Genomic DNA, 24484 nt, shown 5'->3' with positions numbered 1-24484 from the left:
GGCTCTGAATGGGGATCTCCTTTGTAGCCTTTCCTTGGCCACGGCTTTTCCGCTGGCTTCCCTTCAGGGAGTGTTCTTATCCCATGTCCTCTCATCTTTCTGACTTCTACAGGAGCCTGACATAGCAGGGGCCTGGGATGGAACTGGTGCTTGTGAAATATATATTGAATTGACATGAATTTTCTCTAGATGCCAGATCTGTCCCTGACCTGACTGTAAGATCAGGAACATAAGCTTGACCTGTCCTGTCTGTCTACCTCCTTCTCTCCCTCCATTCAACAGGTATTATTGAGTAATCACTCTAAATAGCAACTGGAGGGCAGTCTATAACATCTGGGTACTGAGACATCTGGGGAGAGAGACAGCAAAAAGCTGTGACAGAGACCCTGGAGTGAGTCTGGGTAGTGTGGAACATGTTAGATGGACAGGCTTGTATGTAAGGGTCTGTTTCCTGAGAGTGGCTCCTAAACTAGATCTCAATTTTGTGTGGAAATGGGGAGGGAGGGAGAGAGAGGGAGAAGGGCAGAGAATAGAGACTTGTGTATGAACTAGGAGGAGGAAAGTTAGAGTTTTCGTGACAGAGGGAACCCTATTTGCAAAGCTGGGGGCTCAGGAACTGCACCATGCTGGGAAGGGGGTGCTTTAACTTGGGGTGAGAGAGGAAGAGAGAAGTAGGTAGAAGCCAGAAGCCCTTGCAAGTCTGTGTAAAAGGACTCAACATTTCATTACCCTAGAGGCAACATGGGGAGCCATGCAGGGCATTCTGGGACCAGATTTGTATTGCAGGAAGATCCCCCTGGTTCGTCATGGAGACTAAACTGGAAGGTCATGGTGGGGGCAGTCAGAAGCAGCTGTAGACATCCAGGTCACACACAGTCGCCAGAAGCGGGGGTGGAAGGAAGGACACACCTGATGGACTTCGAGCTTCCAAGACCCAAGTGCCTTGCACTGGGGTAGTGGGGGCTGGCAGGGGTGGACATCAGAGATGAGGCCTCAGTCTGGGGCATGCCATCCCTTTCAGGGAACCCCTCTTTCTTCTGCCACACCCCCATCCTCATTCCATTGCCAGAGCTGGAAGTCACGGAATTCTTGGGGGAACTCCATGAAATACTAAACTTCTGGCTCCATCACTGGAACTGGGAACAATTTCACCAGCAGAAAATGTACCAGCACCATAGAATAATAATCACATATACAGTATAAAAATATACCGCAAAACTACACAGAATTGCCTGATTCTGATGTGTCTCATTAATCTCTGTTTGCTACTTGTACATTTCATTTCAGTGTCTGTGAGTCCTCATTAGCAGTCAAGCCGTAGCAGGTGCCAGGCGCTTAAGAAGAGCCAATGGGAGGAAAATATCAAATTGAGATCATTATAAGTAATAATTTTGTTCTTTGCTGCCAAATGGGAAGAGATAGATATGAATTTAGTTTACCAGAGGAACTTCTCCAGAGAGCTTTCAGAGCCCAGGAGTAGGGTGAAGGTTAGGGTTAATTCTCCAGAAGTTTCTATGGTCAGGACTGGAAAGCCACCTGATTAACCAGATCAAGCTAAAGAATGAAAAATCAGCAGAGAACTTTGACCTCTCCTGCAGGTGCTAAGCTGCTTGGCTTTAGGCAGGGAGAATAAAGGTTTCCCAATTTCCTTCAGATGTCATCACCTGCCTGTGCAGCCAGAGGCACTGTGTGAGCTAAACATAGCCTTTAGTTTCTCCTGGGAGTGCAGCAGCCTCAGAGGCAGCCTAACCAGGAATCCTCCCTCCAGGTCTTCAGGAGTAGCACAAGGTAATGTCCTGACCATGGGCTGCAAGAAGCCCCTATACCACCACCTATGATCACCTTCCAAACCACTCCAAATAAACAAGCATAAAATCTAGGTGACAAGTGTGTTTTACAAACGCAGCTGCAAAGCCAGTCTTCTACCTGCTGGCACACCTGGGGAATGCTGCCCACCCTTCCCCTCTGAGAATAGCAAGTAAGGCTGCTTCCTAGAAGCAAAGAGGGAGGGCCCTAGACCGCACAGGCTGCCTGGGACTCAATGAGCAGTCGGATGTTTTACTATGTACTTCTGCTGCCAACTCAAGTGAGTAGAAGTGTCCACCACAGAACACCACTCTGCAGTGGAGATGACAGGCAGCCAGAGAACAGATTTGCCCCAGATAACACACTGAACATCTGGACACACTTACCTGCGATGGTCCTTTCAAACATATGATGGAGACTGAAGGCTTTCTGTTTGAGCCGATATCACAGCCTGGGAGTAGGTAATGGGCAAGGAAGGTAGATCCATGGTGGGCCATGATGCATTAAGCACCTGGTGGATGGGAGCCATTGGTGCCAAGGATGGGAGGTCTGCGCTGCAGTCCCAGCCCATGCCAGGTTTTACATCTGGTCTGCACTGGTGCTGGATCCTACTGGAGCTTGGCATCTAGAGATCTTGAAGTCATGAGCTCCAGCCCAGATGGGCATCTCTGTTCCTTTGCCAGGATGGTCCCCAGGCCTGGTTCAGGCAGGGGAGGGAGTCAGGCTGGGGCTCAGCAGAAGCCTATCAATGACTCCAAGAGGACACTGAGGTTCAGAGTAGTCATGTGACTTGCCCAAAGACTCACAGCAAGTGAATAAAAATGCAGAACTGAAACCCAGGACTCAACAATTTTTCTCATCTTTGTATGAAACAACCAACCTCAAGCAAGATGGCACATATAAAAGCACCTTCTAGGTTCTAACTAATATTTTCAGATCAAGAAGGCTTCAGAAACAGGCAGAAATGCAGCCAGGTTTTCAACCTCGTTCTGGAGTCTGTCTTTGCATCCCTAGCTTCTTCCAGTTACAGACACAGGGACACCAGTTCTTCTCAAGGGAATGCTGTCATGAGGTGGGAGAGCTGGAATGTCCTCTCCTCCTAACTTCCCAGTGGCCCAGAGAGATGGCCAGCCTTTATGGGCAGGTGAGGACCTTCCCAATGCAGCAGCAAATGGATAATGACGAATCTTCCAAAGCCTAGTATTGTCTGCTGCTGAGAGTGTCTGCTCCTTCCAAGGACAGGCAACAGCCTGGATGGAAGAGCCCACATGGAAGTTGCAGGGGGCAGTCCTCAAGGACATGTGAGTACTAGCATAACTCCAGGCTAGGCTCAACAACCCTGAAAAACAAGTAACTGTCCCTTCCTTGAAGAAAAAGACACAGAGATGAGGTGACCTATTTCAGGGCCCAGGAACTAGGCTGATTGCAGAGGACCTGTCACATTGCACCTTATCCCTTTCCAAAATGCATTCTTGTGTTGAAAACATTGATACATCTTAAAATAATTTTGTTTTTAAAATCATTTGCAGTACGTAACCTATAGGATCAAGGATGGCTTAGCATGCACATCTGTAATGAGGAACGCTGACTGATCTGACCCCAGAAACAGGGCAAACCAAACAATTGATCAGTCAGATTTTAATGTGTTAATCAAACATTAAGTTGGATCAACAGTTTCTATACTTGAAATCAAGCTCTTTCTTTGCATGTCTCAAACATTTTTACAAGCCCAAGAGCCCATGCAGACTGTGGTTAAGGCAGATCGGAGTGGAGTCAAAGCATTTTCTGCCAGTTGGCACAGGACAATCACCAGATAGATCCATCCAGTGAATAGTTTGGCTTGGAAGGGCTCTGGAGAGAACGCCCTTGAGTAGCTGGTAAAGAACTTGTGGGTATTTGCTTTTAAGCTCCAGGGGTTGAGGATGCCACTTATTGGTGCCATTTATCAAGTACTAGCATTTTCCACAGCTGCCTAATATGATTCACAGTAGTCCCAATTTGGGAATATGGAGGGTGGGAAACTCCTTATGTTACAAAGGTAGCAAGTCGCCATGTCAGGATTTGAGTAGTAGGGCTCTGGAGTCCAAGATCTTAATCCCTCTGTTAGGCGGCCTCCCAGGCTGAAGCAGAAGTGTGGGGCAAGTTTGGAGAGGCCTGATGTGATACTCAGGCATGTGGCACAAGGAGGGAGGGAGAGTGGTGCCCTTAGGGATGGCTGCACGTGGAGGTAGATGAGAAGGCAGGCAGGTCTCAGTTGGCTGGCAGGGGCCACTTCCAGCCAGGAGAGCCCTGACAGCCCTGGTTTGGCTCAGGAAACTTCCAGCTAGTTGTGCGACTGGGAGAGACTGCAGTGCAGGAGGCTGACTGACTCAGAGGCCCGAGGAGGCCCCAGATCCACATTTCTGGGTTTTCTAAGTATGGGCTACTGGTGCTGTGCATGTGTCATTTCCTTTTCTCATGTTCTCTGAGGTCCGGCTTCCTTTTTCTACCTCACAGACTCAGAGAAGCCTCAGACCCAGAAGGCTAAACAGATGCCTGGGGGCTGGCTGTGCTCTCAGGGGTTCTGGGAGCCACCTCAGGCTTCCTACCACCAGCAAAGAGGCAGAGTGCAGTTCCTTCCTGTCATCCCAACCCCATTTCCAGCCAGCAAACAGGGCAGGCAGGCCTGGCCACTAGGGATCCCGCGGTGGAGAGAGACAAGGGCACCAGCAGAGAGAATGGGGCGGGTAAGACGGGGAGACACTGACAGGGGGAAATGAAAGTGGCCTTGAAAAAAAGGAATGAGGGAAGAAAAGCAGAAACTAACAAGTAACAAAGAAAATGAGAGTGTCCAGAGGAAGTGGCCCAGGGGTGCGGTGCTGCAAAAGGAATCCCCCAAAACTGGTGTTTCCTCTCCTCCAGAAGACTGGGTAAAGGACCAGCTGACCAACTGCCCCTGTCTCCTCAGGCCAGAGGCAGCCCCACGCCCTTGGCAAAGAAGGCTGCATGCCACCAGCCCAGGAAAGAGCACCAGATGCAGAGCCCAGCCCCGAGTTGGAGACCTGTCAGGCTCTTCTGCTAGGTGACGCTGGGACATTTATTGTGCCTCATTTTCCTATCTATAAAATTGGGGTCACTTCTTGAACCTGTGGCACTGCTGTGAATTTCCCAGGCCTGATAGGTCTGTGCCAGGATGAAGAGGTGTGTTCAGGGCTGCAAGGTGTACCCTCAATCCCTGAGAGGTGGGGGTACCTCCACCATCTAGCTGCTTGGATAAACATTTATCCAACACGTACTGGTCCTTAACTACCCTATGCTCTGCTGGCTCTAGTATAAAGGGCTGAGTGAGGGCTGGCCTTCTTCCCAATTATAGACTCTGCACACAAGACTTGAGCTCCTTGTCTTGGCCCTCCCACTTGATGCTGTGTGACCTCAGGCAAGTGACTTGGAACAAAAGCATCCCTGCCTCCAGGGTGTGAGGATTAGAGGAGCCCCAGTGTGTCTCTGCCTGGGAGCACCTGGCCTGGCAGGAAACTGGGTCCTCTTGAAGAGCACAAGCAAGGCTCTAAGAAGATGCCAGAGCCGGGGACTCTCAGGGCTTGGTGGGGACTGTGGGGTTTAGCCTGCCAGGAATCCGAGCAGAAAGATGGGAAGCAGGAGCACAATACCTGGGAACATTTGTCCTTTGTCTCAGGTTCAGCTGACAGTGCTCAGAAGGCCCCAGTAGGGGAACTCTGCTGTCAGACTTCTGCTTGGGCCCAACTGTCTGCGGATGGGTATGGGGAACTCCCCCAGGCGGGCAGGGTTCCTGTGAATTGGCCTGGCCCAGGACTTGGGGCTGCAGAGTCAGGGCAGCTGCTGCGGTGAAGGTGTCACAAGGCCCAGGCTGGGCCCCAGGGAGGCCTCCGAGGGGGTTTCTCCTCATCACATTTGTTCAGCACTAAGGGCATCTTTTGCATACAGGGTAACCGCTGCTTGGCAGCCTTGTCGCCACCTTTGGCCTTCACACAGCCGCAGTCTTGTTCTCAGTCATGGCTCCCAAGCAGGCTGTGGGCCACTCAGTATCTTGGTCATGTGCCTCCCATCCCCAGCCATGCAGGAACAAGCGGAAGTCAGACCCCTGACTCCACCAGCCTCGGGGCTTCCACTGACCTGTCCAAACCTCAGTGAAGCCCTCTGTCCAATGGGGACAGGAGCCACACCTCCCTGGCAGGGTGGCTCTGGGGACGAAATGAGATGGGAAGTGGTGTGGCTCCCATCGTATGCAGGAGAGCAATCCTTGGCAGCCCCTTTCCCTTCCAGTCCCATCCACTTCTGCACAGCATATAAAAGAGAGCAGAGACATTTCACCCCACGCTGGCGCTGTCACTGGAGGCAGTGCACTCCAATTGTGCATCAGCTGCTCATCAGCAAAATGAGAAGACAAAGAGCCAGCTCTCTCCCTTGGTGGGCAAAGTTCAGTCTTCACGTCCCCTTGCCCTCCTTCTGCCTCCAGGGGCCGAGGTGCTTCCCAGGACTGTGAGGCCTCCTTCCAAACTTCTTGTTAGGAAAGGATCTGAGCCCCCAGGGACTGTAAAGCTGAGAGAGTCTCTTTCTTCCCCACTCACATCACAGGAGCAAAAAGTGAGGAGGGACAAGAAGGGTCCTGACTGAGAACATGAGCTTTCACACAGCAGAGCTGGGTTGGGAGCTTGGGGTGTCCTGAATGTCACTGTGCTGGGCCTCCCAGGCCCTGTCCCTATCCTTCGGTGGCCAGTCCAAGCCAGCTCTGCATTGAAAGGTGCAGGACACTGGAAATCTGACAAGAAAATGGGTGGTCTTGCTGTCAGCCTGAAACACCACAGGAGTTTCCCAGCCCCCTCATCTGCTATTTTTCTAGAGCCTCTCCCAGTCCAGGGAGGCAGAGGGCAAAGGAGGATCCTGTGCCTATTCTCCTTAGGAGATACACCTGTGGGAAACCCTCTGCTTCTTGAGGAAATTCACTGCTACCTCTAGGGCCCCTCAGGCCTAAGCAGGACCCCACTCTAGGCAGCACTGCCCTCTGTCTCTGGAAGGAGTCAACTGAGGCTTTGGGAACTGACCTGGTACAACTCAAGGAGGACTAGAGGTGGGGCAGCCCCAGAAGCTGAGCCTCTGCTCACCACCGTGACCTTGAACAGGTTGCTTTTCCCCTGAGCCTCAGTCCCCACTCCTGCAAAGGTGTGGGATTCTGTCACCTCCCCCCAGCCTAAATGTGCCAACCTTGCACAGTTCAGCACCCCTGGGGTCAGTGTTTCTGGCCCTGCCTTTCTCCATGTGTCCAGTGCCCAGGGAGCCAGCTGCCCCAGAGGACTCTCTCCTGGTACACAGCCAGGAGGGGGGCATCATCAAGCCATCAGGGGCATGCTACAAATATGCAAACGGACGCCTGTGGGAGGGCAGGAAGAAACACATCTACGAGGGGCGCTCATGATCTCTGAGTGTTAATAATGCATGGGCAGCCGGCGTGGGGGCCATCACAGGCCGAGGTCAGGTGGCATTAGGAGCCCTCTAATGGTCCTAATTACTCAGGGAGAGCTCCCATGTGGGATGTGGGCAGCATGGGCGGGAAGCCAGGATTCCGGGCACTTAGACCCCACAGGTGGGAGGTTGGGGGCAGGGCAAGAGGACAGCTTCCACATAGCAGAGCCCCATTATGCAGTCCAGGGGGTGAGCGAGGCTTCCTGCAAGGGGCTGAGTACACTTCTGAAGAGGAGCATGGGCCAATACCTGCAGGCAGGTCACAAAGACAGGAATTTAGGGCTTCCTAAGTCTCCTTTATGTGCTTTGCCTGCCCAGTAGCTCTGCTTTGGTAGTCTGAACATTGCTAAGGATGAAATGATATTCACCCCTTCTTTAAACAGGGTGACTTTTGAGAGACAGGTGCCAGCGGACGCAATGATCATAGAAGCAAGTGACACTGAGTGTTGGTAAAAGGGATGAATCTGGTAACATGCTGACATGAGATATAGGTGCTGGGTTCCAGGACCCGGGATTCTCCTTGTCCTCCAGCATCCACAGGCTGACAGTGTTTCTGGCCCCACCTTTATCCACATGTCCAGTGCTCAGGGAGCCAGCTGCCCCAGAGGACTCACTCCTGGTACACAGCCAGGAGGGCTGCAGAACTCCTGAGCGGTGGCCCACAACCCCACGGGCTCCAGTGGGCTGCTTGGTGTCTCCCTGTTTAACAATGCAGAAAAATCATCCCCTACATGGCAGCCAAATTCCACCATGCCTTCTGGTGATTTTCAACTCCAAGTGTTCAAGTGTGCAGGGCTGACCTGTGTACTTACAGGACACAAGTGTCAGGGCTCTACCCTGGCTTTCTCTTGGATCATTCTTGCTGGAGGCAGCCAGAAGTCATGTCGTTGTAGCCATGCCTCTGTCTGGAGGAGCCAAGGCCTCCTGTCACAACCAGCTTCACATGCCAGGCACGTGAAAATGCCATCTCAGAAAAGGCCTCTGGCTCCAGTGCAGCCACTAGGTGATCACGGCCCTGCCCGCTCCTTGACAATAATCTCACGGGAGTCCTTACTGAGACCTGTCCCCAGCTTAGCTGCTTCTGGATTCCTGATACTCAAAAGTGTTTCATGTTGAAGCTACCCAGTTTGGGGTCACGTACTATAAGCTATAAATAACAAAACCATGCTCAAAAAATTCTGGTCAAACATACACACCATATTGGTCCAGAGTATTTCTTTCTATAAGGGTTTCGCATTAAACCAGGTATTCTGGGGTTTATAGGGGTTGCAAAAGAAACAGAAGCTGTTTCCAATTGTCCGGCACATGAGACATGTGGCAGAGGCTGACAGCCACAGGCAGCAGGAGCAAGGGGAGAATTATGGGCAGGCTGGACATCAAAAAGCAGCTCCAGAAAGGACCAGTGAGCTAGGCAGGGCTGGAACCAGGCTGTGGAGTAGAAGTGGTGTCTCTCTGAGGGCTTCTACATTGTTTGCTGTGCCTGGCACTATTATCCCTACTTTGTGGATGTGGAAACTGAGCCTTTTGCCTCAGGTAACAATGCCAGGAACTGAAGGATCCTGGGGATAATGCTCTCAAGGAAAGGCAGACAGGAAGCAGCAGTGGGTGGGCACAGTGTGTGTGCAGGAGGGTGGAGCCTGACACTGAGGACCACATGCTGTGTACCCATCCTACCCCTCTGCCAAGATGTCCATCATTGCTCTTGTGGGATTCCTGCCAGGCTGACCAATTCCTGTGCTTGGCTCCACCTACTCCTTAGCCTCCTCAGGACCAGGCTCCTTCTGCCAGGCCTGCCTCCCCTAATAGAGCCTCCAGGCTCCCCGAGTTACACTTCCTGAGACCTCACAGGGAGGAATAACATGGCAATAGACTTCTACATCTGTCCCTGGCAATCAGGTCTTCTCTGTCACTGTCCCCATGGTCAGCGGTATCTTGCTGGCTACACTGGGCAGCCGGCCATGTGGGGCTGTGCCAAGACTAAGTGATGCGACAGGGAGGGGCTGACAGAGCATGAGTGGAGAGAGAACCAAGGGGTGGGTGTCCTTGGATACTGAATCCCAGTGCTGACAGCCAGTTGCCTAATGCCAGGTCCTCAATGGTGATGACTGCAGAGCCCAGAGCGAGACTTGGAGACAGGAGATGCCCACAGAGCCTCACCCTATCCCTGCCTCATACACACCTCAGCGCTAGTGCCGGGGAAAGGGCCCTCAGGGGTCCCCTTTATCCAAAAGGAGACCAAGGCCCAGGTGGGAGCAGACTCTCAAAGGTTCCTGAGAGGTGGTAGCTGAGATCCATGTCCTGTTCAGTGATTCAACAGGAACAGATCCTGCCCTGGGGGACAGGCCTGTGTCCAGAGTAGCAGCAACCGAGGTGTGGCAAAAAGGCTGGGGTGGGCCTCAGGCTCAGGTATGCTCCTGGTATGGGACAGTTGCCTCCACAAGTCCTGTGGACAGAGCCTTTGGCCTGAGACCACCACGTCAGAGGTGAAGCCCCACCATGTGTACTAGCTGTGTGGCTTTGGCCAGCCAGTTAACCTCTCTGGGCTTCAGTTTTTCTCATCTGAAAACTGGACCCATGCCATGCCCCTTCCAGGAAGAACGAAGGAGCCAGCTGGCATGACAGTGGCACCACGTATGGAGGACAGAGAGAAACATTCACTCAGTGAATGTGCAGAGAGGGGGCTCCCAGCAAGTGTGGCTAGACAGCTTCTCCCGAGCTCAGAGCCCAGGTTGATGTGGGACACAGCTGATGGCCATTAAACTGGTCACTTGTAACTGTGGGTCGCTTGTAGCTGTGGAAGGGTGTGCAGCAGGGAGCTATGTGCCAGGTTGGAGGGCAGCCTGGGAGGAAGGAAGAGGTGGCTGGCATTCTTCAAGGGGGAGGAGGGGTGAACTTGACACGGCTGGGCAGGTGGCTGTGGCAGGGAGCCTAACCAGAGACTTGGGGACAGCAGCCATGGCAGCTGGCCTCCAGATAGGGAGGGAGCTGAGGGTGGACAAAGAACAGAGGAAAATACCCACTGACAGGTGGCTGCTGGAGCGTAGAAGAAAAGTGAATTTAAGGCTATGGCTAGCGACAGTAAAAGTGACAGTGATGCGTTTTGTCTTTGGAATACTGAGAAGGAGCTCATAGGGTGCTCAGGATGAGTTGTTACTGTGCAGTATAATGTTTATGACTCCAAACGCACAGCTTCTCCAGTATCACCCCAACATGCTCCAACAATAACAAACGTCTAGTCAGCTGTTTGTTAGACTGACCTCTTCCAAGCATCTGGGTGCACCAACGCATTTAACTCTTCAGTGGCCCTTGGCAGAGGTTACTATTAGCATCACCTCCATTTTACAGATGAGAAAACTGAGGCTCTGAAAGGAAATCCATCAAGTTACAGACAAAGCAGAAACTAGAGTTAGTTGCAGAGCATTTCCATCAAGCATCCACTGGAAGGGAGATCTTTCCACCTGTGCAAGCCCTCAGAATGGCATGTGACACACAGAAATGTCAGCACTTGCTATGTGGTGATGGCAGTGGTGATAGTGATGGGCACAGGAGAAGACGACAACCGTGATGCTCACAGTGATGGGCAATTCTTTAGTTTGATTTAATCCACTTAGCAATGTTAGAAAGAAGGGGTTACTATACCTTACTTACGGGGAAACTGAGTCTCACTGGTGTGGGGGTTTGTCGAGATGTGAAGAGCCACACCTCAACCCGAAGGCCAACCTCATCCAGGACTCATTCCCTGCCCTCAGACGGAAGCACCCAGGTCCCACCCAGTCCCTTCCCTCCCGTTGCCAACCTCCTGTCACTCTGCCTTCCTCCCCCACGGGGCTGGCATGCTGGGCTCTCTGCAGCCCCGTAATTTGGGACTGAAGCCTTGCAGGGGAATCAAACCCATCTCTCCTTCTCCGCCAACACAAGGCGGGCTTGGTGACAGGCGGTGGAGGAAGTCTGCGCTGCTCCGCTGCCACCCACATGCCATCTAAATTCACCGACAGACAAGGCCGACTCTTTGTCTTGGCGCTTCCCTCCCTCCCTTCCATTCATGCACCCAGAGATTTCGTTTCCAGTAAGTGGAGGCTGGAGAGAGAAAAAAGCAAGCAAGAGAGAAGGAGAGGAAAGAAGGGAGAGGGAAGAGCAGCGACACTGAATCACACTCCACTTAGCCCCAATTGGCAAAGTGACAACTCATTAAAAAAATGATTTGTAGGCTGCACGGGGGAGGCATCCGCCTCTGAAGAGCCACCTTTCTGTGTTCAATGAGACAGCAGTAGCAGCGGGCAGCCCAAGTGTTTGGGAGCCTGTGGCGATCACAGCAACTCCTCAGGCTTGGGCTAAGCAGGCCATCTAGAGCTCCAAACTTCTGATCCTTCCCTGGTTGGAAGCAAGGAGAACCCAGGCTCTCCATCTCCATGGCTGCTTTGGGAGAACGGAAGAGGGCAAGGTCTCAGCTTTGGCTGCACCTGCTTGTGTCCAGACCTCTGGCTTCTGCAACACTCGGCAGGCACACCCTGTCTGGGAGTCGCAGATCTTGTTCCCTGGACAAACCACGGACACTTAGCTGGCACTAGAGCATCAGTGGGCTAAAAAGTAAGGTTCTGGATATTGAGGCTCCCTGACTTCAGGAGGAGGGAAGGCAATCCACAGCTCACCCAGCTCTTTCTGCTCCAGGGAAATGGGTCATACCTCTCCTCCAGGTGACACCATGCTACCCAAGCAGGCATCTTAGGAGCGCAAGCTTCTCTGAGGCCTGGATTTGTTATCTGTGTCCCAAGAGAGTGGAGCCCACGTCTCGAGTCCATGGTGAGCATAGTAAATGGGAAGAGCCAAAACAAAGCACCAGGGCATGCATTTATGGCTTCCTTCTGAAAACATGCATCCATTTCTAGACTCTGTATTGGCCACCTTGGGGAATTTGGACACAGAGAAGACTAAACTTGTGTCCTAGGGCAGCATAGAGCCCAAAGCAGGAAGCAGATGGCAAGCAGAGTCCTGGATGTGGTTAGAGCATTAGAGTACCAGAGGATTTAGGAGGACTGAACGACCAGAAGAATTTCAGATTTTTCTTCACATGCAGAGGCTGATGTGGTGGGCTAAGGCCCTCTGCTCACCTCAGAGACCATTTCAGTGCCTGGCCACCCTCTACTTATGTCCTTTGTATAATCCCACCCTCTCTCCAGGCAGCAGCCACAAAGAGAGGCCTTTTGCACCCATTTACTGCAGAAAACTGAGGCCCTCAATCTCAGCTCCTCAGTGGGGCCTCCCACTTAGAAACATAGCCCTCAGGATCAACCTGGTTTGGGTTCTAAGCCCAGTTGAGCTCCTTACCCTGGAACAGGCAGCTCAGCATAGCTCTGTCTCCCTACTTGCTAGTTCAGGAGAACTGTATCTAACATCTAGGTGGCCTCAGGGACTTTAAGGTATTACTACTGTCTATGGGTAGGCGCTCAGCCTGGCATATAGGCCCATACTACTCTGTCCACTGTCTGAAATGCCTCTCCGGCCCATGATAGGAAAGTGTAAAAAAATGTGTGAGAGAGTTTAAGGAAAGACACCAAAGTCCAAAGAAATTTGTTTGCTCTTTTCTGTGCAAAAGTTGCTTGTGGCAGACTCCAGCCATCCTTTGTATTTCATATGATTCCCCTAAGACCCACCATGAAGGATCCTCAATTTTCTAAGACTGGGTGAGATGTATTCACATGTCCCCAAAAGGCATAAGACAGACCCCTGTCATTGGACCTACAATTCTGGGTTAAATGGCCCATTGAGTCATCTGTGGTCCCACTAACCTCTGAATGCTTCAGGAAGAATCTTATTCATGAAACCTCCCCTACAGATGAAGACACAGAGGCTCAGAAAAGAGCGGTGATCTGCCAAGTGGCAAGTAAACAGAAGGTGGGGTGTCGCATGCAGCCCAACACTTTTGGTGGCCATGAGGACCTCAGGCTTGGAACAAAACTGGGAAGGAAGATGCTTTTGGTAAACAAGATTATTATGGGGAAATGGATAATAAACTTCTGGGGCTCCGTGGTCCTAAAATATATAGCAGGCCTTGTTTACTGTCTTTTGCGTGTCCCCCATGGTGACCCAATGCTGTAAACTACTACCTTGCTCTCTTGTGTGTCCCCATAAGTCTGTGAAGAAGTAGCCAGATCCACGCCTGTGTACAGAGGATCCTGTACATTAACTGGGTGACTTGATCAGGGCCACATTGTTAATCTGAAGCTCAGGTTTAGCATCTCTTCGGCCCTGCTCTGGTCAGGCTTACACTGCAGTAAAGGCACACCCTACTGGAACAGGGCCACACCTGGCCTTCACTCCCAAGGAGGACAGGCCAGGAAGACCAAATGCAGCAGGAGGGCGTGAGACCAAGAAGGTCTTCCAGCATGGCTATGGTGACCTGGTCACACTGTGTCCTCGCCAACTCTAGCCAAGGCCTCAGAAGTCACAGGTGTTTTTGCTAGGCTATCTCTCAAAACCTCTAAAGCCTCAGGTTGAAAATCCCAGGTGGTATCCTCAGCACTGTGCCAGGGGTATGCAGCACACCTCAGAGCACCAATCATACTTGGAGATGTAAGGGAGATTTAAAAAAAAATTAAGACAAACCCTGATACATGATAGGAAAGTGTAAAAAAAATGTGTGAGAGAGTTTAAGGAAAGACACCAAAGTCCAAAGAAATTTGTTTGCTCTTTTGTGTGCAAAAGGTGAAGAAGTCATTCGACCTAGATATTCCCCTTCTGGTTATCTTCCCAGAAAAAGTAAAAACATCATACCACAGTGATACACGTGCACCAGTGTTTATCGCAGCACAATTTGTAATAGCTAAATCCTGGAAACAATCCAAATGCCCATCAGCTGAGGAATGGATAAAAAAGATGTGGTATTTTATACAATGGAGTACTACTCAGTCATAAAGAAGAACAAACTTGAAACGTTCATAGGTAAATGGATATAATTTGAGACCATACTCATTAGTGAAGTAAATCAGACCCACATGTGCAAACACTGTATTGTCTCCCTGGTGTGAAAAACTGAAAGAGTAAATTAAGTCTAAAATGTATAATAGATATTGTGAAATGGGAAGAAACTATTAAAAAGGAAAAAGGAACTAGGATGGGGGAAACAGGAAAGGAATTAAGATACGGAAAAGAGGAAAAAATGCTAGTTAGTTATATTATTAGTGTCTCTTCATTCATAGAAAAGTAAGGTTTGCCCTTCTATTGGAGAATTTTTATGCCCATATCTTGTACTTTGAGTAACTACTTTAAAGATAATAACATGCAATGTTTTAGCTATTATTATTTTTCTATCATCTTATTATGATATATTATTTTACCTTTTTTCCATTAAAAAAAGTTTAAGAAGTCCTGAGCTTGTCCAAGTTTCTCACCAAAGAGAGAAAGAAACCAAACTCAATGAGTGTCAGGTGGCTTGTCCCAGGTCACATGGCCAGTTCCCTCGAAGGACCTGGGCTAGGACCCAGAGCAGAAGTCTCAGCATGACCATGCTAAAGTGCCGTAGTCAGGCAGCTTTGGGTTCTAGCTCAGATGCAGCCACAGGCTGCCTGACTGGTGCCTATTTCCTTATCAGTAAAATGGGATGATAGTCCTGGCAGAATAAGATGGAATGCCATCAGGGTGCACAGGCACACCACCAGTGTTAACCTCTGTGCTTGCCCCCAGTTAACCTCCCTGCTCTCTCCCATCTGCATAAACACGGTAAAGAAACCTATGGCCAGAAAATGCCCATACCAGATCTCTGATCCCAAGAGAAGGTGGATTCTAGTATCCCCTCACCATGTGCAACATGCCACAGCACCGTTAGACCACAGCATTTCTCACAGTTCCTCAAATACATCATCCATATGATGATATTGTGCTTGGAATAATCTCTCAGTCACCGGAAGGCTGAATTCCCTCAGCCACCCACTGCTTCTTGTAGAGGAAACAGAAACGTCCAAAAATAGAACCCCAATCGAAGCTCCCAACTCGAGGCCACAAAGTGTAGCAATGCCCAAGGAGCCCGCGCCACCCCTGCCCTGCATGGCCTCAGCTGCTTTGGGGGTTTCCAGGCAGCTTCTTCGACTCTGATTGCAACACCGCGAGCTGGAGGTCATGTGTGCACGGAGCAGCCAGTGGCAAACGGGAAACTCCAGGAAGCCTGGCTGCTGCGGAGAAGTTCTAACTGGGGACACTTGGCAGGAGCCGATGAGGTCAGCAAGGCTCTGTGATTGTGGACTTGGTGACAGCCAGTGGTGGGCCTGACTTGCCCAGAGAGGCAGGCCCAAACCCAGCGGGCCATGCATCCCAAAAGCAGAGGCAATGGCCTAATAGCACCATCCTAGAGGGCCAGGTGCACAAAACTCTTCAGATGAGAACCCCAAAGCTCAGAAGGGATGAGTGACAGGTCCTCAGCAATTGCCTCACTCATCAAGGAGTCAGGGTGGCTTATAGGCATCTCCTGGAAGGAATTCTATGCTTCTTCAGAGCCTTCCTGCACTCATTCAAGGACAGCCTGACCCACCCAGTCTTTATCAAACATCTCAACCTGAGACTCCTACTGTTTGTTATCTTGAAGAGAAGGCAGATAGGGAAACCACATCCACTTTACAGATGAGAAAAACTGAGGCTCTCAGAGACCTTCTCACTAACAGCCAAGGCCCCGGTATAGGCTGTCTGGCCCACTTCCACAGCACCAGCGCAATGATGCTGCATTCCCACGTGACAGCAACTCAGTGTTTCCAAAGTGTTTCCACAGCCACCCACCACGCAGCCGTGGACAGCCCTCTCCTATTCACAGTGTAAGCAGGAAGTTGTCTATGCCTGTTTTAAAGATGCAAGAGTATGCCCAGAATCAAAGTAACTTGCCCCAAAATCACACAGCTAAGAGGTGGCTGAAGCAGAATACACCCAGTTCTTTCCATTCTTCCATTCCTCTATCCTTCCATCTCTCCATCCAACCATCCATCCGTCTGTCCATCCATCTATCCATCCATTCCTCTGTCCATCTGTCCATCCACTTACTTAACCACCTGTGACCACCTACCTCCTTTCTCTGTAGACTGCTCTGCTTCCAAAGCCACCCTCACAGCAGCCTGTCACATGGCCTACTGAGGGTGGACAGCAACAGATGAGATGAGACTCAGGAAGAGCAAGAACGCCAGGATGCCCCTGCAGAAAACCACACACAGACACGCCTTGTGGGCCTGGTGCAAGTGAGAGAGGAGGAGACAGACCCACAGAGTCCCAGCTTGTTCTGGAGCAGCACTGTCTGCCTCTCTCTCCCGACTTAGTAAGGAGAGCCCACGACAGCACTTTGGACACAAAACTCGCTGGCCCTGGCAAGGCGTCCTTTGGATCTGCTGTGCCCCGCTTGCTGTCTGTGCCCTGGCTAGGAGTTCTATGGCTCTTCCTTCACTGACTTTGACACCAGCACCACGGCAGATGCTAAGAAGGGAAAGAGGTGGGCATACTGGGCCTGGAGCACTGTGCAAGGAATCCATTGTTGGGGGTGCTAGCCCCAGACTATTTGTCCCTAGCAGTGTGACTCAGGCAAAGGCCTTGCCCTCTCTAGGCCTTACTTAGTCTCCTTATCTCTGAGGCTTCTGAAGGGTCTATTCTCAGGGTCTGTCCCTGCCCTGGAGTGGACAGAGACATAAACGATGAGGGATCTAGACCCCCCAAGAAGGCAGGAAGTAGTCTCAGTGCCTAGCAGGAGAGAGGAAGAGCTCAGTGCCCCTGTGTCCAGCAGGAAGCTGGCAGTTTTTGTCACCTCCTCTGAGAGGACTGTGGAGGAGGAGAGCACCTGTTTCCGAGGCACCTCCCATGTGCTGAGCCTAGCCGAGCACATTATGTATAATATCTCATCTAATTTCTAAGATAACCTGTGAGGAAAACTAAGGCTCAGAAGGAAAGTGATTTATTCCTGATCGCACAGCTGGGGCAGGGAAGAACTGCAGTAGGAAGGTAGATTTGTTGGCTTTCAAAAAAGGAGAGCTCGGCCCCTGTCTCTGCCCTTCTCCGGTGTCCCCCAGCATTTTCCCCTCCTTGCCTTCTTCTTCTCTCCACTGCACCCGTCAGACAGAAGTGAATGTAACAGAACAGTGGCAGGAAAGAGGAACCCACTGTCCCCACCCCTGCCTTCCCATAAAGGGGTCTGGCCCCCAGCTGTCTTTCCATGGGGGTGGGAGATGGTTCTTCTCACAATCCGACCCCTCCCTGAGCTCCCACCCACCCACCCAAGTGTCGGTGACTAATGGCCCTGTGTTGACTAAGCTGCCCTCACAGGGTTCCTCTGTGGAAACAGACCCCCGTCCCTCCCTCTTAATCCTCAGCCCTTTCTCCTTGCCTGAGTTCTCTCATCAGGCTCTGCATTGCAGAAAAGCAACCCATGATCCAGGTGAGTTACACAGGCCGCAGCCACAAGGATCTGCCCACTAAAGGAATGCTCCCCCCGTTTCTCTGCTTTCCTGTGGGGTGTTGGGGCTGAGCTGGGACTGTGAAAATGGACAGTCCTGGTTTCGCTTTCTAGTTCAACCACGACAGTGCCACCTTGTGCATGCTGTTCTCTTTCTGAGCACTGTAAACACCCTACTTCGTCCAATACAGGGCTGTTTTGATAACCGAAAGTCATGGTGTCTATAGAATGCCACGTGGTAGGTGTTCAACAAACCTTTTCTTTTCCCTTCAGCTGTCTGCACTGCACTAAGAAGAGGCATTTATTTATATTAACTGGCTAAGAAAAATGATAGAAAACATTTTCCTGTCCTTGATTTGTGGGGAGAAAACCAACGATTTTTAGCATTAAACTTGACTTGTGATTTACCCATTAATTCTATACCATTGTGAACTGAATCCTAAATATATCCAACCTCTGTAAGTACGTGTTCCCTTTGGGACTGATGCCAAATCTTATCTGTCAATCCTCTCACTTACTTTTTCCTTCCATCCATCCATCCATCTACCCATCCATCCATTCTTTCTATTCACTACTTATTCATCCTTCCATCTACTTATCAATCCTTCCGTCTCTGTAGCCACCCTTCCTTTTATCAGTTCACTCATCTATCTTTCCATCCTTCAATCCACCTATCTTCCTGTCCCTACATCCATCTGTTCATCCATCTATCCATCCATCCATTCATTCATCCATCTTTTTGTCTGTCCATCCTGTGACTAACTACCACATACCAGCCACTGGGATACTCCAAATGAGAAAGGGCCCCAGAAACTCCCAAGTACTCCCCTATTTTTCACTCAGATGCACATCACAGGTGGCTGATAATTACTTTCCATTGGGAGGACATGGGGTGAGAAAGAAGGTAGCCTCCCTCCCCCAGAATCTGGCTTGCTGGACATTGCTCCCCCTCTGTTCCACATACACCTGTAGAGTGAGGGCCATACACACAATGAGCAGGGTGCTTCCTGTAAGAACAGAGGTTTTCACTAATGTGTATTCCACTAGTGCACATGCATATTACTCTCCCATACACAAACACGCAGGTGAATGTATGTCCAGAGTGGGTATGTGTGCAGACTGCAACTGCTTGTACTCTTTCTTTCTGGCCCCCAGGTCCGCACAGTGCCTTACACACAGGAATGTTTCTCCCTTCAGCCTGCCTCCCTCTGTCACATCCTTCCTGCCAGAAGCAGTGTAGCATTCTCATTGCCTGAACTTTCCAGCTGCTCGCTTTGTTGGCGATGCTGCGTATGAGAGAATGGAAGAGTGTGGTCCCTGAAGTCAAACTCTGGGTTTCAAGTCCATCCCCCCAACTCTGTGACATCAAAAAAGTTGCTGGTGTCTTTTTACTTCAGTTTCACTATCTGTAAAGTTTGGCTCAAAGGCAGAACCAAACTCATGAAGCCATGATGAGGATTAGGTGGGATTATATCATGCTCCTAATGGGGGCATCTATAACTGTGAGTGCCTGGAGATATTCCACTGATGAGGGTGAGGCATGGGGAAGGGTTTCACTGAAAATGGTAAAACTTGCCAGTTGGTACTTGTCCAGCACAGCAAAACACTACCGTTAAGATGCCACCACATTCCTATGAGGATTCCATGACAAGGCCTGGATGGGGTAAAGGTTCACCCATTGTGAGCTGTGACTTGTTTACAGTACCCAGACCATGAAAGCTCCATAAGAGCAGGAAAAGACTTCATATGTCTGGGTCAGAACTGCCAACTCCCCAAGGACAGGGCCTGACATGTGACAGGCGTGGATGAATAAATGACCGAATATGAATATGAACATCAGTGGACAAATGAATAGGCATGGCTGCTCCATGAAATGTGTCCATTCCAATCACAATTAGAGCTGCCGAGCAAGCCCAAAGCTCAGGTCAGGGAGATATCGAAGGAACAGCTGCTCTCTTCTGAATGTCCAGCCCCACCCTTCCTTCAAGGCTAGGCCTATTGGAGAACACTGGGCTGGCCATTTATCCTCCAGTGATGAACAGCATCAGGTTCAGACAAGCTTCTCTGCTCTCACTAATCAGCAGCACACGGAGTACTCCGTCCTGCTTCTGTCTCTGTTCCTTGGCACAGGGGACTTGGCCCTGACTGGAATTTGGCAGATATCTGAGTGGCCGTGTTTTCCTTCTCTTTGAATACATGCAGTTGAGCACCTTCAATCCTGATTAAGCAGAGTATGTGAGGACAGGAACTCTCTGAAAGCTCTCAGGAGAAGAGGATTAGCCAGACCCCATATTTCAACCCTGGCCAAACGTTCTCCAAACTTGTTCATCTCCTCTCCTTGGCAATACACAGAATCCTTTCTTCTGGGTTAGAGTTCAGGGTGGCCAGTCTTGTGAAATTTTTCCTTGAGCCTTTGCACCTACTGTTTGGAGGGGAACACCTGTGTCAACCTGGTTCCCTGATGCTGAAGGCTCCAGTCTTTGGGGAGACAGCCATGATCAGGGATTTGGGCCAAACAAGCAGCATACGGAAGCTTCAGAAGATTAGGTTAGATGGAACCAAGTTTTGACACTCCTTGAAAGCTACACCCAGGGGGGCATTGAATGTCTAATAGGAATTTTGTTCTCAAATTCAGCTGTGTTTTTTTTCCATTTGTCTATCAATAATATTGGTCAAGCATGGTTTTCTAGTATGTGTTTGTTTAGAAAGGGAATAGGAGCCAGTTCATGCTGCTGTGGAGGGTACATCCCAACACACATCTATGGGGTCTTCTGGGATAGCCTAATGGGAAGCAATCATCCTTGTTTGAAGGTGGCAGTGGTGGGAGGCAGGTTGCAGGGCAGAAAGGTGGCCACAGAAGGTCTTTCTAATCAGGTGCCTTGTGAGCAGAATCCTGAGGAAGCAATGGAGCCAGCAGATAGATCATCAGAGTCAAGAATCATACATAGCTCTGGAAATTACTGAGCTCCAGCCAAAATGTAGCGCCCCAGCACCATCTGGGAAAAGAGATGGTTCCTTTCTCTCAGTTCCTCCTCTCTGCAAACTTGGAGCCCAAAGACATCTAGAGTGACAATTTTCTTTTCATCGCCTCTCACGACCCTCACAGACAGGAAATTCTCCCCTAAGTCTAACTTTAGTGCAGCCAACTTAGCTTCCTTCTTCTAGTTCAGACCACTGAAGAGCTGGGGCACAGGAGGTATCCAGCCCCTAGAGTTCATCCTCTTGAAGTCTCAAACTTTTCCTCCAGTACAGCCCTAAGGGAATGTACATTCTGCAGGGGAGGCCTAGTGACATGGCCGGAAAGAGTATCTGCCAACCTATATTTTATCATCAGCATCTATTCATGTATAAAATTCTCCATAATCAGTATAGGTCCCTATCCATGTGCTGATATAAACAAGTATTCCGTTCTTCAACTGAAAGATGAACTGAGTCAATTCGGTGGTTCCTCTGGGCCTCTGGTATCCTGCCTCACGCCCCAGGGGACACTGGCACTCACATTTGACAAGTAAAAGGCAGAGGAGACTCTACAACCAGGGTTCTCAACAAGACTGGCTGTGGAAACGCTCGCTGTGTTTCCCTGAATAAATGGGGCGGAGGTGCAACTGTGGTTCCTGGCTCCACCTCTCCAGGCCACTCGTCTCTCTGCAGCCCCAGAAGAGGGTGGACCTACGCGGAACAGGCAAAAGTGTGGACTGAGCAGGGATGCAGCATGAGGACATGGGAAGAATGTTCTGGTCGGGGTCTCAGCCTTTCACACCGAAGGGCACACAGCAAAGCCCCTGAGCGAGAGCAGACAATGCTCACAGGCCGCTCAGCCACGGCAGCAGGAGCAGCCAGCAGCTCCCAGGAAACACAGCACCTAGAATGCCGTGTAGCACACAGTGACTCTCCACTGATACTTGTTGAATGAATAAGCACATGAATGTCAAATGAATGAATAAGTAAGTCACAAAGAACTGTTGGATGTCCATCTGGCCCAGATGATTCGAAACATCCCTTTGGCCCTAACTAGCACATTCAAGGTGGCTGCACTACCCTCTATTCCTGCTCTAAATAAATAACTTAATTGCTGCCTGCTGGGCCTATGGTTTCTCTCTGTGGCTTATGCAGTAAAAAGAGCCATAGATTATAAACCACTAATTACATTTAGCCCAGAAAAAAAATCTTCCATAAAAATAACAGTAATAATGGGTATGAAATGCTTGGGCCTCTACTAATCACCTCAGAGTCATTAGCCCTTTACTTCTCATGCCAATTTTCTACCAACGCTGTTTTCAAATTAGACACTGGGAGCTTTGCAAGGTAACATACTTGCTGAGGAAATGGGGCCTAGTACTGGCTTTGAAGTTCTCGCACTTTCTCCTCTGTGTGGCCTTATGAGGAAAGGTCAATGGGATTTGCGTGAGACTGTTTGCTTTCCCAGGTCACCCTCCCTCCCAGTCATGTTCCTTCCAAAAATAAGAGTCGTACACTTAGTGTAACTCATGCCCATGAGTGTGGAGATCAGCTCTTCTGTCCAGGGAAGCTGTGTATGCTTCCTAACTCAGGACACCCAACCCTAGCCTGCTGTCAACCATCTGTGGTTCATGCCATCACCACCTTCATGCCATGAGGTGGTAGCACTTAGCTGATCCAATCTGGCCAGGTCTGCAGCAGACACCGTGCATGCCAGGCCCCATCTCCCAGGACCTTGGCATCTGCTTGCCTTCCAACTTGAACTTCTTGGCCAACACTGTATCTTAGCTGTTGACAGCAATTTGCCTAGGGGACAGAGGGCTGGAAGTGCCTAGGAACCAATGCCTGTACTGCCCCATCCCAGAGCCTCACCTCTAGTTGATGGATACCGATGTGGGCATCAGCACCCAGACTCCCTCACAGGCACATGCAGGGAGGAATGTGGGACTTGGAGGCCTGGTGCAATGGCACAACTCCACCTCAACCCTACAAAGTGGTAACTATGGCTCTCATTTTTGCAGATGGGGACTGAGGACTCCTGCCTGTGGCAGGCAACAACAGGGTAGGAGCTCAAGTCTGTCTAATTTACGGCCAAACACCTGCCACAGAAGAGTGCCAGGAAAGGGAGAAGAAGCAAAATTGTAGCAGGCAGGCCCTAGGGATAAGAGAGGGCAGGAGGACAAAGGGCAGAGGCAGGAGGACAGAATGCGGGGAAGCTCCCTGCCGATAAGAACCTGCTTCATAAGAACCTGGGAGGGACTGCTGGAGCAGCACAGGCCTTTGATCCTGAGAATGGTCAGGCCTCAGTGGGGCTGCTGCAGGGTTCTTGGCTCCTGGACCCAGTCTTGCTAGTCCTCACCATGTTCCCACGTCTGCTCCAGAGCCTGGCTGGCAGCTGCCCACCGCCAAAGGCTACTAGGAACTCCCGCCCACATTTTGGCTAGGGGATGGGGAAACGGGGAAGGAATTCTCTCTTTTTTTCTTCCTTCTGATTGTAAACATAGTACAAACTACAAAAATTTCAGAAAATATTAGAAGAAAATCAAAATGATTTGGAGATCGCCACTATTCACAGTGTGTAGACTTCCTGGTAAACTGGTTTCAAGGCATGCATGCAGTCTGTTCTAATTTGTCACATATTGTAGAGGTATTATTTTTACTAGCGCCCTTTTAATAGTCATTAATTGTGTACCTGTCAGCCTCTTTAATAACTCCATAGTATTGCATGTGTCAATTGATCACTTTTCATGTAAATCACCACTTATTGATAGACCACTGCTGGTCTCACAGCAAACACTGTTGGAGTGGACACCATTAAAAAAAATGTCTTTCTGGGGGTTGATTACCAGCATGTACACAAGGCTTTAAAAGGTACCATTGTCTTTGACCCTGTGATTCCACTCAGAATAATTTGCTATAATAAGGAAGTAATAAGATGAAGAAAGGCCACTGGTATGAAGAGCCTGAGAGCCAGGCATGCTATATACACCAGGACCAAGGCTGCGTTGGAGGAGCAGGGGCAGGCACATGGTTTGTACTAAGTACTATCTGTCTTTTGTTTTATTTCTTTTTTTAATTTTAAAATGAAAAAATAATGAAAACACAAGCTATTCTTTTTGATGAGCTAACAGAAATTAGTAGTTCAATTATCTATCATATATAGAAATATGAATATATTATATATATATATATGTAAATAAGATCTTTTCCCTTCTTTCTTTTCTCCTTTCCTCCATCCCAGCTGTTTTTTCCTTTCAAGCAGTTTCTTCCCCTCTAATGGTGTCTGTTGTACATTTTGGATCTTATTTATTCTTTCAGCTTTTACACTAGAGAGATAATACAATGTTTATGCATATGAGTCTGATTTATTTCACTTATGAGTATGGCCTCAAGTTGCATCCATTAGACCGAGGCTGGCATGGACCAGGCACCTGAATGCTAAAGGAAGGACGTGACTGGTGACAGAGTTGGCCCAGGTCGGGGCTCAGTGAGAGGTCAGAGTGGGGCCTTAGCCAAGGTTATATTGATGTTCAGATCCCGAAGTACTGACTTGAGGTTCATCTACGTAAGGCCAAGGAGTTCTTGGCTTCATGGACGGATTATGAACAAGTTACATCCTGGAAAACTGATGAGAGGTCTCTAGTTTCGTGAGACAATGACACACCGCAGCTAGATGCATCTTTACACTGTCCCTTACCAAGGGAGAAACCATTCCCTCTCTCTCTGCCTTGCTTCCTTTAGCTATGAAATAGGAAACAGGCTCACTCACCTACAAGAACCAATCATGGAGGCACTATTTTGAATGTAAACTTCACCATCATCTCAGCA

General features: G+C 49.9%; 1 protein-coding gene across 4 annotated transcripts in view; it reads right to left on the bottom strand.

Moving 5' to 3' along the window:
- The window catches only part of Hivep3 (HIVEP zinc finger 3), a 433036-nt gene that overhangs the window by 166633 nt on the left and 241919 nt on the right, over positions 1-24484 (bottom strand). Inside the window, exon 1 of one of the 4 annotated variants that reach the window (XM_063236194.1) lies at positions 16328-16456. The exons of the other annotated variants lie outside the window; for them this stretch is intronic. The gene's annotated coding sequence lies outside the window, so the exon portion shown is untranslated. Of the gene's footprint in view, positions 1-16327; positions 16457-24484 lie in introns of those variants that run through there. 4 annotated transcript variants of the gene reach the window in all.

This window comes from Cavia porcellus, unplaced genomic scaffold (genome assembly GCF_034190915.1).
Source record: "Cavia porcellus strain 051 isolate PalLab524CR breed Dunkin Hartley unplaced genomic scaffold, mCavPor4.1 scaffold_25, whole genome shotgun sequence".
NCBI lineage: Eukaryota > Metazoa > Chordata > Mammalia > Rodentia > Caviidae > Cavia > Cavia porcellus.
This window is presented reverse-complemented; position numbering and strand designations above follow the sequence as displayed.